The 15,730-nt window shown below is 41.1% G+C and overlaps 1 protein-coding gene across 3 annotated transcripts in view; it reads left to right on the forward strand.

Moving 5' to 3' along the window:
• Positions 1 to 15,730, forward strand: part of SH2D1B (SH2 domain containing 1B) — a 92,483-nt gene that overhangs the window by 37,731 nt on the left and 39,022 nt on the right. The window contains exons 4-5 of one of the 3 annotated variants that reach the window (XR_008549035.2): positions 2,237 to 4,523; positions 9,901 to 11,330. The gene's annotated coding sequence lies outside the window, so the exon portion shown is untranslated. Of the gene's footprint in view, positions 1 to 2,236; positions 11,331 to 15,730 lie in introns of those variants that run through there. The other 2 variants (XR_008549032.2, XR_008549034.2) reach the window with 2 other exon arrangements.

Below are 15,730 nucleotides of genomic sequence, written 5' to 3' on the forward strand. Positions count from 1 at the left end.
CCCCAGCCTCGCTGCCACCTTGCAGTTTGATCTCAGACTGCTGTGCTAGCAATGAGTGTGGCTCCGTGGGTGTAGGACCCTCCAAGCCAGGCGTGGGATATGATCTCCTGGTGTGCCATATGCTAAGACCATCGGAAAAGCGCAGTATTAGGGTGGGAGTGACCCGATTTTCCAGGTGCCGTCTGTCACCCCTTTCCTTGGTTTATGCTTGGTGCGCTGCACCCACTGTCCTGCACCCACTGTCCAACAGTCCCCAGTGAGATTAACCCAGTACCTCAGTTGGAAATGCAGAACTCACTCATCTTCTGCATCGCTCATGCTGGGAGCTGTAGACTGCAGCTGTTCCTATTCAGCCATCTTGGAACTGCCCCTTGAACTATCTAGTTCTAATAAATATTGAACAGATTTGTATTGCTTCTTAAGATATTTTAAATTTTTATTTAAGTTGAAATATATTATTAACTTATAGTGACCATATTGTACAATAGATTTTTTGAGCTTCTTCGTAATTGAAATTGTGTATCCTTTGAGCAACATGTCCCCAACATCATACCCAACTATCCCAGCCCCTGGTAACCACTATTCTACTCTCTACTTCTATGAGTTTAACTCTTTTAGATTCTACATATGAGTGAGATTATGTAGTATGTATCTTTCTGTGCCTGGTTTATTTCACTTAACATAAGGTCTTCCAGGTCTACCTATGCCATTGCAAATGACAGATTTTCTTCTTTTTAAAAGCTGGCTGGGTTCAATGGCTCACACCTGTAATCTCAGCGCTTTGGGAGGCCGAGGCAGACAGATCACCCAAGGTCGGGAGCCAGGACCAGCCTTGCCAACATGTTGAAACCTCATCTCCACTAAAAATACAAGAATTAGCTGGGCATGGTGGCACGTGCCTGTAATCCCAGCTACTCGGGTGGCTGAGGCAGGAGAATTGCTTGAACCCGGGAGGCAAGGTTGCAGTGAGCTGAGATCACACCACTGCACTCCAGTCTGAGCAACAGAGTGAGACTCCATCTCAATAAATAAATAAAAGCTGAATAGTGTTCCATTGTGTATATATACCACATGTTCTTTATCCATTCATCCACTGATGGACACTTAGGTTGCTTCCATATCTTGGCTATTGTGAATAATGCTGCAATCAACATGAGAGTGCAGATATCCTTTCGATATGTAATTTTCTTTGGATATATGCCCAGTAGTAGGATTGCTGGATCAAATGGTAGTTTTACTTTTAATTGTTTTAGGAATCTTCATACTGTTTTTCCATAATAGTGTACTAATTTACATCTCTATCAACAGAAGACACCACTGAATTTTAAAAAACAGATCATTTTAATAATGATATTTCGGGAGAAAAACATCCTATTCCTTTTAGCTGTATACATTTATATTATGACTTATCTTGATTTCAGAAACCTTAAATTGTGGAGAAAAAATATGCTTAGAATAGATAACATATGGTGTTCGTGCAGTTATTTTATCTCTTCTTGACCAAACTTCTTCTTTTTTTAAAAAAAAAAAATAAGCATGTACATGGGCTCAGACATGACAAAATAAAAAAATTTATCCCAATGGCCTTTGACAATCCATAGTACTTCACCTTGAAAAGAGTACGGGTCAATAAATGTAATTTAATTGAGCCACAGAAAAGTAATGGCCTCAGTTGGGCACAGCCTGGCTCTCCTGGGGTACTGGTGGCCTCTTATTACCCTGAGTTAGGACTCAAGGGTTTGCTGAGCACCTGTGCCTGAATATGCCAAGTTCGTAGGACACCAAGGAACACAAGGAGAAGAAGCCTGTTCCCCAGGAAAATCCATTTCACTGGGCAATAGGTGCCTTCACCTGCCTTGGAACCTGAAAGAGAGAAAGTAGAATGAGAGAGGACAGAGCACATGTGTGTAAGTCGAATGAGGGTTGTTGGCAGGTGACAAGGGCTGCTGTGCCCTCACCCCAAAACATTTCCTAGGGGTGCTACAGAGACCAGACAAAACATTTCCAAGGGGTGCTAGAGAGACCAGAAGGGGACTCTTACTTGCACAAAGCTGTGCAGCAAGGATAAGAGTAGAGTTGCTGTAGCTAACAGGATTCAGAGCTGTGCAAGTGTAGATCCAATCCAGGTCATGAAGACTTCAGGAGCCATAGAGGACTGACCCCACGTGGGACACAGCAGCCCCTGGTCCCATTGATGTCCACTCATATGTGATGGTCTCTCCTCCTTCCTCCACAGAACACCTCAAGATGGCATTACAGATCCCATATTCAGAGATGATAGAATCCACTCTAACTTGAGGCCTTGGCAGCTGCTCTGTTTTGAAACAGTAATTTTAAAAGACACAAATAGCAATTAAGGACCTTTCCAGGTCATGCTAGGAGAAGACTCAGATCATCAAGGAGTAAGAACTCAGCAAGAAATCCAGACCCCTTTAATGCAAAGATCTCTGACTCTTTCATTTCCAACTCTTGAGCACCGGCATAAAGGAAGGGGTAAGTTGTATGTTTTTCAGCCAGCCACAACCACAGCCAGGGGCTGCCAGACTGAAGAAGGACAAAAAAGAATAAGGAGAGAAAAGAAAAAAGAATCTACCTAGGAAAGGTTCTGGACGGACAAAAAGAGTGAAACTGGGAGACCGCCTTTACCAAGGGTCATACAGCCCGCCAGGCTTAGTGGGTAGCCCACTCACCCTTACCAGTAGGGACCTGGTCCTCTATGCCCTTACTCACTGAATATCCTCAGAGTGTAACTGGACAGCTTTGCAGAGGTCTCTGTGGCTATCTGGGCACTGTAAAAGCCTGTGTTTTCCATCTCCAGGTTGCTGAGCTGCGGGGAGTAGGACTGGGTGAAGCTCAGTCGCTTTTGCCATTTCGGATGAGTCATGTAGATTTTTGGACTTTTGCCTTCATAGGGTTCTAGGAAGGCAAAAGATGTTCCATTGCAAAGCCAAGTGATGAACTGGATCCTCTCTCCTGCAGGAAACTCCAGGGGAAGAGTTACTGACTCCCCCAGAACCCCATTCCCCATCAATGGGGTTGAGCTGCTTTGTGAAACTAGATTCCCTGTGAACACAGAAGGAAAAGGCTACAAAATGTCCCTGACAATTGTCCCTCCCCACAAGTCTCCCAGTCAGTCATAGCTCCCCTATGTTGGGGCCCACAAGAATGTTGGACATAAACAGGTATTAGCAGTGGTGTTGTGGCCGGAGCTCAAAGTGGGCAATGCTTAAACTCTCCTTCCTGCTGGGATCTCCAGTGATCACCCCAGGGATCCTTCCAGCTAGGATCACTCATCCCTGTCTCTGGGGTTGTGTTCCCCTGAGAGCTATTGGCCCTGGAAGACCAGAATGGAGACCACTGGGGAAGTCAGAAGCCAGCCTTGCCCTGCCTGGTCCCTCTTTTTTTTTCAGTTTGAGATTTCAACTCTCACAACTTCCTATTTTCTGAAATGTTTCTGCCCCACAGAACTGGAGTTTCACTGTCACTGCAGTTCTGGTATCTCAAAGGTATGTGATATAAAGATCTCAGATGACATACAGGACACCTGCTTCTTAGTCCTGATCCTGCCTCTATTGAGATGTGCAGCTTTGGGGAAGCCTGTTGATTCTTCCAGTCCTTTTCTCTTCTTTTTTAAAACAAGGGAGATAAAATGCAGAGCTTTTCAGAATGCTTCCAACTCTGACTTTCACAATGTCATTATTCTATGTACCTTAGATTTTTCTCTTTTCCTTTTCCTCCTTGCCCTCATTCACTCCCTAGTCAGTCTTTCCCATGTCCAAGAGTCTCTCAATGTCTTCTATCTTCTTGTCCCCCAATCTCCCTAATATGAGGTCTCAGTTCTGAAAATATCTGGCTGGGCTGTGCCTGTGTAGACTTCCTACCCCCTGGGAGGTCAGGGAAGGAGCCTCTGACTCATTCACCTTTCTGAAACTGGAGGAGAAAGAGGAGAAGCTGAGCAAGAGGTTTCATGGTGGCAGGACTGACCTGGTTTGCCTTGAAGATCACAAGGAGTTAAGAGGAAGGCAAAAGAGAACATTAAGTCCTGTTCTGCAGCATGAACAGCTAATAGATTAAACTCTCTTTGTTCCCCATGCTGATCACATGATCACATTTGCTAACCATTTCTCTCTTTCTTTCTTTCTTTTCTTTTCTTTTCCTTTTTTTTCTTTTTCTTTCTTTCTCCATTCTCACACTGCTACAAAGAACTTCCTGAGACTGGGTAATTTATAAAGGAAAGAAGTTTAATTGACTCACAGTTCCACATGTCTGGGGAGGCCTCAGGAAACTTACAATCATGGTGGAAGGCAAAGGGGAAGCAAGGACCTTTTTCACACAGTAGCCGGGGAGAGAAGTACAAGCAGGGGAAATGCCAGACACTTATGAAACCATCAGATCTCATGAGAACTTATTCACTTTCACAAGAACAGCATGGAAGAACCACCCCCATGATCCAATCACCTCCCACCAGGTTTCTCCTTCAACACGTGGGGATTACAATTCAGGATGAGATAGATGAGATTTGGGTAGGTGCACAAAGCTAACCATATCTCTTTCTCTCGTTCTTTCTTGTTTGCTTCCTGGCTTTTTTTCTTTTGTTCTTTCTTTCCTCCTTCTTCGTGTGTGTGTGTGTGTGTGTGTGTGTGTGTGTGTAGCAGAGAGCATATGGGAAATCTCTGTATCTTTCACTCAGTTTTTTAAATGGACACAATATTTGTTCGTATTTATGGGGTACAATGTGATATTTTGATACATATATACAATGTGTTATTTTCTTTTAATTGGGCTAGACACTTGCCTCAGCTTCAGTCCTTATAGTCCTCATTTGTTCAGAAATATTGAGATTCCACTGTAGAAGAACCTAATACACTTATGAAATGGTTCTGATATAATTGGCTAGTTTTGGTCAGACACAGTGGCTTACACCTGTAATCCCAGCACTTTGGGAGGCTTAGGCAGGTGGATCACTTGAGGCCGTGAGTTCGAGAGCAGCCTGGCCAACATTGTAAAACCCCATCTCTACTAAAAATACAAAAATTAGCCAGGCATGGTGGCGTGTGCCTGTAATCCATACTCGAGAGGCTGAGGCAGGAGAATCACTTGAACCCGGGAGGTGGAGGTTGCAGTGAGCCAAGATTGTGCCACTGCACTCCAGCCTGGGCAACAGAGCAAGACTCTGTCTCAATAATAATAACAATAATAATTGGCTGGTTTTTTCTATTTAAATCCCTGTCTTACCCTTAACATAAAATACACCCTGAATGGTTTACAAAGTTAAATGAAAAGAATAAAACCACCATGTGCTGCTACCTCCAAATAAGTAATAGGAATTAAGTGGAAGGTGCTACATGGTCTGTCCCAACAATGCACTTTTTAAGAAAACAGGTGCAATACAATTCAATTGATCAGCAAAAAAATTCCTCCAGCACTGTTGGCATTGATGAGCTTGACCCAATACTTCTTTGGATTGGCAATGGACTTTGTTACATAGGGCTGGATTCATAAAATACCACTGGCATCATGTAATAAACACTAATGTAGACTATCTTATGATGGGGTTAAGGGGTGGATAATTACAAGAATAAAGAGCCCAAGGGCAAGCATGTAGCCAGAACTCAAAAAGCACTTAATCTAGGAAATGAAAACCAAGGGGACACCAACCAGGACTGTCTCTTGACCCTGTTCTGTATGTGTCTAATTTACTTTTCTCTTTCTGGATCAGCTCTCTCTCCACCTGCCTACTGGTAGAATATGGTCACCAGTACACAGCTATTATAGGGCTAGCCATATCTAGAGACTCATCACCGTTCTCTCTCCTTGTCTTCATTTCTTCCTTCTCTCCCGATTCAAAATTCCTGGGAGAAGGGACTCTAGTTAGGGCAGTAAGGTTATCTGCAAATTTGCCTATCTCATTCTTACTTTCCACAATGTGAGAAAGTAAGGGTATTCTAGTAAAGTGGAAAACCATTCTCAACTGCTAATAATTCAAGAGAATTGGCCTAACATAGGACTGTTTTTAGAAATTTTCAGCCAAGCATTAGTTGAGATAATTGTAAATGAACTCCCAAAATATCTACCAACACAAACTCAATATTTATTACTATTTTTGCCACTCTTATTTTATGTATACTTTTCTTCCTTTCTTCTTATCCAAGTGTTGAAAGCAAATCCTATATATTATGCTATCATCCCTACATATTTCACTATGTGTTTAAAAATAGATACATATACTTTCTTACATAACCTTAATGCCATTATCCCAACTAAAAAACTGAAAAATAATTCATTGGTATTGTAAAATACCTGGTCCATATTCAAAGTTCCTCTGATGGCAAAAAACATGTCGTAGTTGGTTTTGTTTTAATCAGGATCCAGACAAAATCCTTATGCTATGTTTTGTTATTGAACCTCATAAATATCTTCTAGTATAGAGAATTCAGTACTCTTTTCTCCCCTCCTTTTTTCCCCCTTTTTGTTTTTGGAGGGAAGTCTCTCCTTCACTCTTCCCTTTTCTCATGAATTTATAAACTTAACTATTTCAATCAACTGCAATCATCTCTATATTGGTGCTTAAATTTTCTCACTTGTGGCCAATATGAGCACCCTCCCCCAACTTTATGTTGGTTCCTATATTATTTTAACATGCCTGCATTAATATTTTTAAATTTCTTTGAATTCTTGAACAAGAAAGTATCCCAGGCTTATCTTGTTCATTATCTGCTATAGACAGGAGATCAGCCATTTCTCAAAAGATGACTGATTCTTTTCATGGGGGAATAGTATGTAAGGATCAAAATTTTGTCTCTAAGCATACATACTGATATTGGGTTGCATTGCTTCCAGGTCTTTTTAGAGAAAAGAACTAGAAAATTCATATTCTAAAAAATAGAACAAAAGTTTGCATATATTTTCCTGATTTTTATTTAGATTATTTGTTTTACACGTATCTTTTTTTTCTTACAAGAGAAAGCCTATTTTTTGACAGCACTGATGTAAAAACATGTTCAGTTTATCTTGGAAAAAATATATAGTTTTTAAATAATAATACCAAAATTATTTATAGCAACAATAAACACTGAATGAGTATAGAATTTCTTTACAAATCTACTTATCCTTAGAATATCCTCCACTTAGAATGTATAATTAAAATGTTGGGGCTGATTTTACTGCTGTCAAATCAGCTTAAGATTAAATAGGGTTCTCCATGGATCAGCCCTCTGACCAAGCAAGACTGTGAGACCTTGCTGCTCAAGGAAGGTGGGGATGGCAACTTTTTGTTAAGAGACAGCGAGTTGATGACAGGAGTCCTGTGCCTCTGTATCTGTTGAGTAGCCTCATCTTTCACACAAGACATCTTATGTTGAATGCAGCAACGGCTGCCACACATCACAGGAATTAATATGCCTCAGGATTTCACTCTGACCTTGCAGCTCCAATGAGTAGAGTGAGAAATCGTAGACACTGCCAGGAAAGGATGGAAGGAATGTGCCTGTCCATGGTCCTCCATCTGCCCTGTTGTCCCTGGTGTAAGTGTGAGCCGACTCTGTAGCAGCAGGAGGGATGTGGGGTGGTGGTGAAGGGAACTTACAAGATGTAGAAAACTACCTCAAAAGATCAAATCTATAAATTATTGATGTTCAGGAGGGGGTTGAGCAAAAGCAAAGGGTACAAAGCTTATTTAAAGAAATAGTTGGGCATAGTGGCTCATGCCCATAATCCCAGCACTTTGGGAGGCTGAAGAGGATGGATCGCTTGAGCACAGAAGTTCGAGACCAGTCTGGGCAACATGGCGAAATCCCTTCTCTATTAAAAAAATACAAAAATTATTCAGGCATAGCGTCACATGCCTGTAGTCCCACCTACTTGGCAGGGCTGAGGTGGAGGGATCACTTCAGCCTGGGAGGCAAGAGTTGCAGTGAGCCAAGATTGCTCCACTGCACTCTGGCCTGGGTGACAGAGTAAAACCTGGTCTCAACAAAATAATGTAATAAGAAGTTTTTAAAATTTATTTTTTTAAAAAGAAGTAACTACAGAAAACTTCCCAAAACTTGAGAAAAGTATAAATATCCAGGTACAGGAAGGACAAAGAACACCAAACAGATTAAACTCAAATAAGACTACCCCAAGGCATATAATAAACTCTCAAAGGTCAAGCACAAAGAATCCTAAAAGCAGCAAGAGAAAAGAAGCAACTAACATAGCAAGAAACTCCAATTCATCTGGCAATAGACTTCTCAATGGAAACCATACAGACCAGCAAGGAATGGGATGATATTTTCAAAGTGCTAAAAGATAAAAACTACCATGTTAGAATACTGTAACCAGCAAAGCTATCCTTCAAATAAAGGAGAGAGAAAGTCTTCCCAGACAAACAGAAGAGGAGAAAATTTATCATCACCAGACACACCTTATAAGAAATGCTAAAGAGAAGGAAAAAAAAACCCACAAATGTGCAGAAAGAAGTCATTTGAAGGTACAAAATCCACTGGTAAAATTAAGTACATGGACAAACCCAAAATACACTAATACTGTAATTGTGGTGTGCAGTTCACTCATGAATCTAGTATGAAGCCCCATAGACAAATCTATTGAAACCAGTAATAGCTAGAGCAACCTGTTAAGAGATAAGCAGTATAAAATATGCAAATTGGGACAACAAAAAGTCAAAATGTGAGGGGGATGGAATTAAAGTGTAGAGGGTTATTTTTTCTTTTTCTTTTTGTTTGTTTCTATTCTTTTCTTTGTGATCTAAGACAAGTCGTCACCTCTTTAAAATGTCTCATTATATCTATGATGTGTTTTTTGTAAGCCTCATGGTAACCACAGTGCAAAAACCTATAATAGATTCACTAAAAATAAAAAGCAACAAATTAAGACATACTATCATAGCAAATTGATTAACCACAAAAAAAGACAGTAAGAAAGGGAAAGAGGGATTACAAAACAACCTGAGAACAAGCAACAAAATTTCAGTAATATGTCCTTATGTATCAATAATAACACAATTTAAAAGGTCTCAATTCTCCAACGAAAAGTCAGAGTGGCTGAATGAATAAAGAAACAAGACCCAACTATACGCTGCCTAGAAGACATTCACTTCACCGATAAAGACACACACAGACTGAAAATAAAGGAGTGGAGAAAAATATTCCATGCAACTGGAAACCAAGTAGGAGCAGGAGTAGCTATACTTATATGAGATATTATAGACTACAAATCAGAGACTATAAAAGGAGACAAAGAAGGTCACTATATAATGATAACTCAGCAAGAAGATATCACAATTATAAGTATCTATGCACCCAACACTGGAGCTCCCAAGTATATAAAGCAAACATTAACAGATCTAAAGGGAGAGATAGACTGCAATTCAATAATAGTAGGGAACTTCAACATCCCACTCTCAGTAATAGACAGATCATCCAGACAGAATGTCAACAGAGAAGCATTAAACTATACACTAGACCAAGTAGGTCTAACTGACATTGACAGAACATTTCACCCAACTGCCACAGAAGACACGTTATTTTAATCAGTGCACAGAACATTCTCCAAAATAGACCATGTCTTAGACCACAAAACAAGTCTCAACAAATTCAAAAAAGTACACATCATATTACACATATTTTCTGACCACAATGGGATAAATGATACTTGATGATACCAACAATAATACAAATACTACGCGATGTAAAATGGTAAAGACACTTTGGAAAATAGTTTGATTTCTTAAAAAGTTAAAAGTAGACCATTCCTAGATATTTACCCAAAGAAATTAAAACATATGTTTCCCTCCCCCTCCCCCTCCCCCTCTCCCTCTCCCTCTCTCCCTCTCCCTCTCCCTCTCCCCACGGTCTCCCTCTCCCTCTCTTTCCCCGGTCCCCCTCTGATGCCGAGCCGAAGCTGGACTGTACTGCTGCCATCTCGACTCACTGCAACCTCCCTGCCTGATTCTCCTGCCTCAGCCTGCCAAGTGCCTGCGATTGCAGGCGCGCGCCACCACGCCTGACTGGTTTTCGTATTTTTTTGGTGGAGACGGGGTTTCGCTGTGTTGGCCGGGCTGGTCTCCAGCTCCTAACCGCAAGTGATCCGCCAGCCTTGGCCTCCCGAGGTGCCGGGATTGCAGATGGAGTCTTGCTCACTCAGTGCTCAATGGTGCCCAGGCTGGAGTGCAGTGGCATGATCTCGGCTCGCTACAACCTCCACCTCCCAGCCGCCTGCCTTGGCCTCCCAAAGTGCCGAGATTGCAGCCTCTGCCCGGCCGCCACCCTGTCTGGGAAGTGAGGAGCGTCTCTGACTGGCTGCCCATCGTCTGGGATGTGAGGAGCCCCTCTGCCTGGCTGCCCAGTCTGGAAAGTGAGGAGCGTCTCTGCCCGGCTGCCATCCCATCTAGGAAGTGAGGAGCGTCTCTGCCTGGCCGCCCATCGTCTGAGATGTGGGGAGCGCCTCTGCCCTGCCGCCCCGTCAGGGATGTGAGGAGCGCCTCTGCCCAGCCGTGACCCCGTCTGGGAGGTGAGGAGCGTCTCTGCCCAGCCGCCCCATCTGAGAAGTGAGGAGCCCCTCTGCCCGGCAGCTGCCCCGTCTGAGAAGTGAGGAGCCCCTCCGCCCAGCAGCCACCCCGTCTGGGAAGTGAGGAGCGTCTCCGCCCAGCAGCCACCCTGTCCGGGAGGGAGGCAGGGGTCAGCCCCCATCAGGCCAGCCGCCCCGTCCGGGAGGGAGGTGGGGGGGGTCAGCCCCCCGCCCCGCCAGCCGCCCCGTCCGGGAGGTGAGGGGCACCTCTGCCTGGCTGCCCCTACTGGGAAGTGAGGAGCCCCTCTGCCTGGCCACCACCCCATCTCGAGGTGTACCCAGCAGCTCATTGAGAGCGGGCCATGATGACAATGGCGGTTTTGTGGAATAGAAAGGGGGGAAAGGTGGGGAAAAGACTGAGAAATCGGATGGTTGCCGTGTCTGTGTAGAAGGAGGTAGACATGGGAGACTTTTCATTTTGTTCCGTACTAGGAAGAATTCTTCTGCCTTGGGATCCTGTTGATCTGTGACCTTACCCCCAACCCTGTGCTCTCTGAAACATGTGCTGTATCCACTCAGGGTTGAATGGATTAAGGGCGGTGCAAGATGTGCTTTGTTAAACAGATGCTTGAAGGCAGCATGCTCGTTAAGAGTCATCACCACTCCCTAATCTCAAGTACCCAGGGACACAAACACTGCGGGAAGGCCGCAGGGTCCTCTGCCTAGGAAAACCAGAGACCTTTGTTCACTTGTTTATCTGCTGACCTTCCCTCCACTATTGTCCTATAACCCTGCCAAATCCCCCTCTGCGAGAAACACCCAAGAATGATCAATTAAAAAATAAAATAAAATAAAATAAAATAAAAATAAAAATAAAAAATAAAAAAACATATGTTTAAAAAAGACATGTACACAAATACTCATAGCAACTTTATTTGTAATAGCCTCAAAATATAAACAATCCAAATGTCTATCAACAGGTGAATATATGAACCAGTTGTGGTACATGCATACAGTAAAATACTACTCAGCAATAAAAAATGAACTATTCATAAAATAACATGATGAATCACAAAATAATTATGCAAAATGAAACAGACCTGGCAAAAAGTATACACTGTATTATTCTGTCTACATGAACTACTTTTTTTTTTTTTTTTAATTTTTTTTAGACAGAGTCTTGCTCTGTCACCCAGGCTGGAGTGCATTGGTGTGATCTAGGCTCGCTGCAACCTCCGCCTCCCGGGTTCAAGCAATTCTCCTGCCTCAGCCCCTCGAGTAGCTAGGATTACAGGTGTGCACCACCAGGCCTGGCTAATTTTTGTATTTTTAGTAGAGACAGGGTTTCACTATGTTGGCCAGGCTAGTTTCGAACTCCTGATCTCAGGTGATCTGCCCACCTCGGCCTCCCAAAGTGCTGGGATTACAGTCGTGAGCCACCAAAGTTGGCCCATTTACATAAACTTCTAAAAAATGCAAACTAATCTAGAGTGACAAAAAGTAGATCAGTAGTTTCCCGGGAAGTAGGTTGGGAAGGGTGAGAGGGAGGGAGAGATTACCAAGGAGAACAAGGAAATTTGCGGGGAGGTGACTATGTTGATTATATGGACTCACTGATGATTTCTAAGGTATATGCATATGTAAACATATGTCAAAACCAAACAAATTGTAGGTTTCAAATATGTCCAGTTTATTGTACTTCAATTATAATTCAGAAAAGTTGGTGGAGGAGGAAGGGGATGAAAATGTGTTTAAGGGGTTAAAATATTTTTGGAAGGACACATTAAAAACTGAAAACATAATTTTCCCCCCAGAAAGGGGAATTGGCAGTGAGGGGACATATATATGCTTCTTTACACCTTGCATTTTTAATATTGAGAATTATTAATTTAATGTTAAAATTTAAAAAATATATAGTAGTCAATATTTCCACCATTTCCTGCAACACATAGGAGAACTCATTTCTCCACACCTTTACTAACTTTTTTCAATAATTTTTACTTTTGCCAATTTGTTGAGAAAAAGCTAACACCTTATTTAATTTGTGTTTTCTGGATTACTATTGAGGTTGATCTGTTTCCATATCTTTATTAGCTATTGGTATTTTAACTCCTGAGAATTGCCTATTTATATCTTTTTTTGTTTGTTTGTTTTTGAGACAGAGTCTTACTGTGTCGCCTAGGCTGGAGTGCAGTGGAGCAATCTCGGCTCACTGCAAGCTCCGCCTCCCAGGTTCACGCCATCCTCCTGCCTCAGCCTCCCAAGTAGCTGGGACTACAGGCACACGCTGCCACACCCGGCTAATATTTTTTGTATTTTTAGTAGAGACAGGGTTTCCCCATGTTAGCCAGGATGGTCTCGATCTTCTGACCTTGTGATCCGCCTGCCTCGGCCTCCCAAAGTGCTGGGATTACAGGCGTGAGCCACCGCGCCCAGCCGCCTATTTATATCTTTTATTGTTTTAATATTGAGTTGCTTATCTTGTTTTACAGATTTCTCATAAATTCTGTGTATGAAGCTTTAAAAATGAACAAAGAATGTTCACATGCACACAGAAACAACTTCAGACCAACTTCACTTAATGTCAGTCTTAAACTACTAATAGCTGGAATCTAGTAGCATATTACAAGTATAATAGTTATGATTCAGTGTGTATTCCAAGAACCCAAGAGTGCTTCTATGTTAGGAAATTTGTCATATAAACATAACTTGTCATATAAATAGGTAAAAAAATAAAAATTAAATGTTCAAAAGGTTCTTAAAAGGTAGGAAAAATTCAACTACCATTCTCAAACACTCTCACACTAACATACATAATCTGAAAAATGTAGTGCTAGAGGTATACTTCCTTAACTAATGGTCAGAATTATGTTTAAGGATAAAGCACTAAAAGAACTCACATTGGTTTTAAGAATGGAATAAATACGCTGTAATCTCAGCACTTTGGGAGGTGAAGACAAGTGGGTCACCCAGGAGCCCAGAGTTCAAGACCAGCCTGGGCAATATGGTGAAACCCCACCTCAAGCAAATAAGTAAATAAATAAATAAAAGAATGAAATAAATATGCATATTATCACCACTTTGATATAAATTTATACTGTAAGTACTAGCCAGTGCCATCAGACAAAATAAATGAGGTTTAAAAATCTTTAAGGAGAAGGCCAAAATTAGCAGTATTTGCACATGACGTGGTTTTATGCCTGGGAAATCCAAGAAACTTAACTGGGAAACAAAATGAAACTTTGAAGACTATTAGCTAGAGTGACTGGTTACAAAATTAATACAAAAATGGTAGTTTTTATTTATTCAAACAATAATCACTAAAAAGATATAATAAAAGACAGATGCCCATTTACAATAATAATGAGAATAACAACAAAAATATTAGCAATTTTTGTAACCAAGAGAAGTGTTTTTAAAAATGTTTAAAATATACTCAAGAACATAAAAGAAAATTTGAATGAATAAAAGGACTTGATTTGGGATCCATGCCACTTTTTTCTCAGATAAATCTATAAATTCTATAAATCTAAACACAAACAGAGTTTTTTTGTAAATTTGACAAAGTGAGTATAAAATTCATCAGAAGTAAAAATACTGTGTTAAAGAAAAATCTGAAGAACAATAAAATTTTAAAGATTTTGAGTAAGAAGAAATTCACAAACTGGGGAACACCAAACTGGAAGAGGTGTAGTGTTCTTGTGATGAAACATTGGAGGAAAACATTTATTGGGAAAATGAGGAAGTGAAATAAAAGACATTTAATTGGCTGTAGTTACAAAATTACCCTTTTTGGTTTACTTTGCTGCAAAGTCCCTAATCATATGTTAATTGGCCACTTATGATTGGCTGAGGTTTAGGTTCTGACTGACATAACTTTTACCAAAAATAATTCAAGTTAAATTTCACCTATGTTTGTAGTTTAAGCAAGGCTAAGGATATTTTTAAGGCTTAGTTTTGTTTGCTGAGGAATTTTTCAGGCCTGTCCTCCATTTTAATTTTGCTTTAAAGCCAGGCAAATTTGGTGGGGAGGCTGGGGAAACAGAGATGAACTTAATACTAAAATGTATTGGAAAGCTACAGTAATTAAGAGTTTGGTACTGACAGAATAGTGGAGAGAAATACATCTAAAAACAGGAACAAATACATTTAGAATTTAGCATAGAATAAAAGGGGAATTTCTAATTAGTAGGGAAAAGAAGAATGATTCAATTAATGGTGTTACAACAGCTAGCTGCTTATTTGAAAGAGAATTAGCTGAACCCTCTCTTGTATCTTAGATTAAATTTAATTAAAATTAGGTCTAGTACTTTAACATAAAAACACTTATAAATGTACCAGAAGAAAGCATTGCATTTAAAAATAGTCTTGGAATTAAGAAGGCTTTTCTAAGCAGATGTAAAACTCAGAGACTATGAAACATGGCCAAGGTACTTAAAGCTCATCCCTCTGACAAAAAAGAACCCAGACAACAAACAACTACATTTCATAGTCTAGCCTTGCAACCACAACTGGAAATATTATGCCAAAGACGGACAAACAGATGGTATAAACTCTATGGAGGTCTCACATCTTAAATGAAGATAAGGATTTCCACGGAGAACTGATAAAAGCAGCTACTTCAATAGTCTGTCTTGAAAATCTTAGAGAGTATTGAACAGTTTCATCCTCTTTGTCATATTCAGAGTTGTCTTCCACTAAGGTCCAGCCAACATTTATTTATTGAAGACCTATAACAAATATATGAAATCTTTTTTCTATCAAGGGCCAAAGACCCGCAAAGAAAACAGCAAGATCCACAGACATAAAATCAACTTAACTTGGCTTCTATTATAGCAAAAAATTTAAAATGTTCCATGCATATGGTTTTTTGGTTTAGTTTTGTTTTGTGGGTTGTTGTGATTTGTTTGTTTGCTTTAAGTCAGTCTTGCTCTGTCGCCCAGACTGGAGTGCAGTGGTGCCATCTCGGCTCACTGCAACCTCTGCTTCCTGGGTGGAAGCGATTCTCCTGCCTCAGCCTCCCGAGTAGCTGGGACTACAGGTGTGTGCCACCACGGTCGGCTATTTTTTTTGTCTTTTTAGTAGAGATGGGGTTTCACTATGTTGGCCAGCCTGGTCTCAAACTCCTGGCCTCAAGAGATCCACCTGCCTCAGCCTCCCAAAGTGCTGGTGTGTCTGGAATTGGTGGGTTCTTGGTTTCACTGACTTCAAGAATGAAGCCACG

The sequence above is a fragment of the Pan troglodytes genome, chromosome 1, assembly GCF_028858775.2.
Source record: "Pan troglodytes isolate AG18354 chromosome 1, NHGRI_mPanTro3-v2.0_pri, whole genome shotgun sequence".
NCBI classification, from domain to species: Eukaryota; Metazoa; Chordata; class Mammalia; order Primates; family Hominidae; genus Pan; species Pan troglodytes.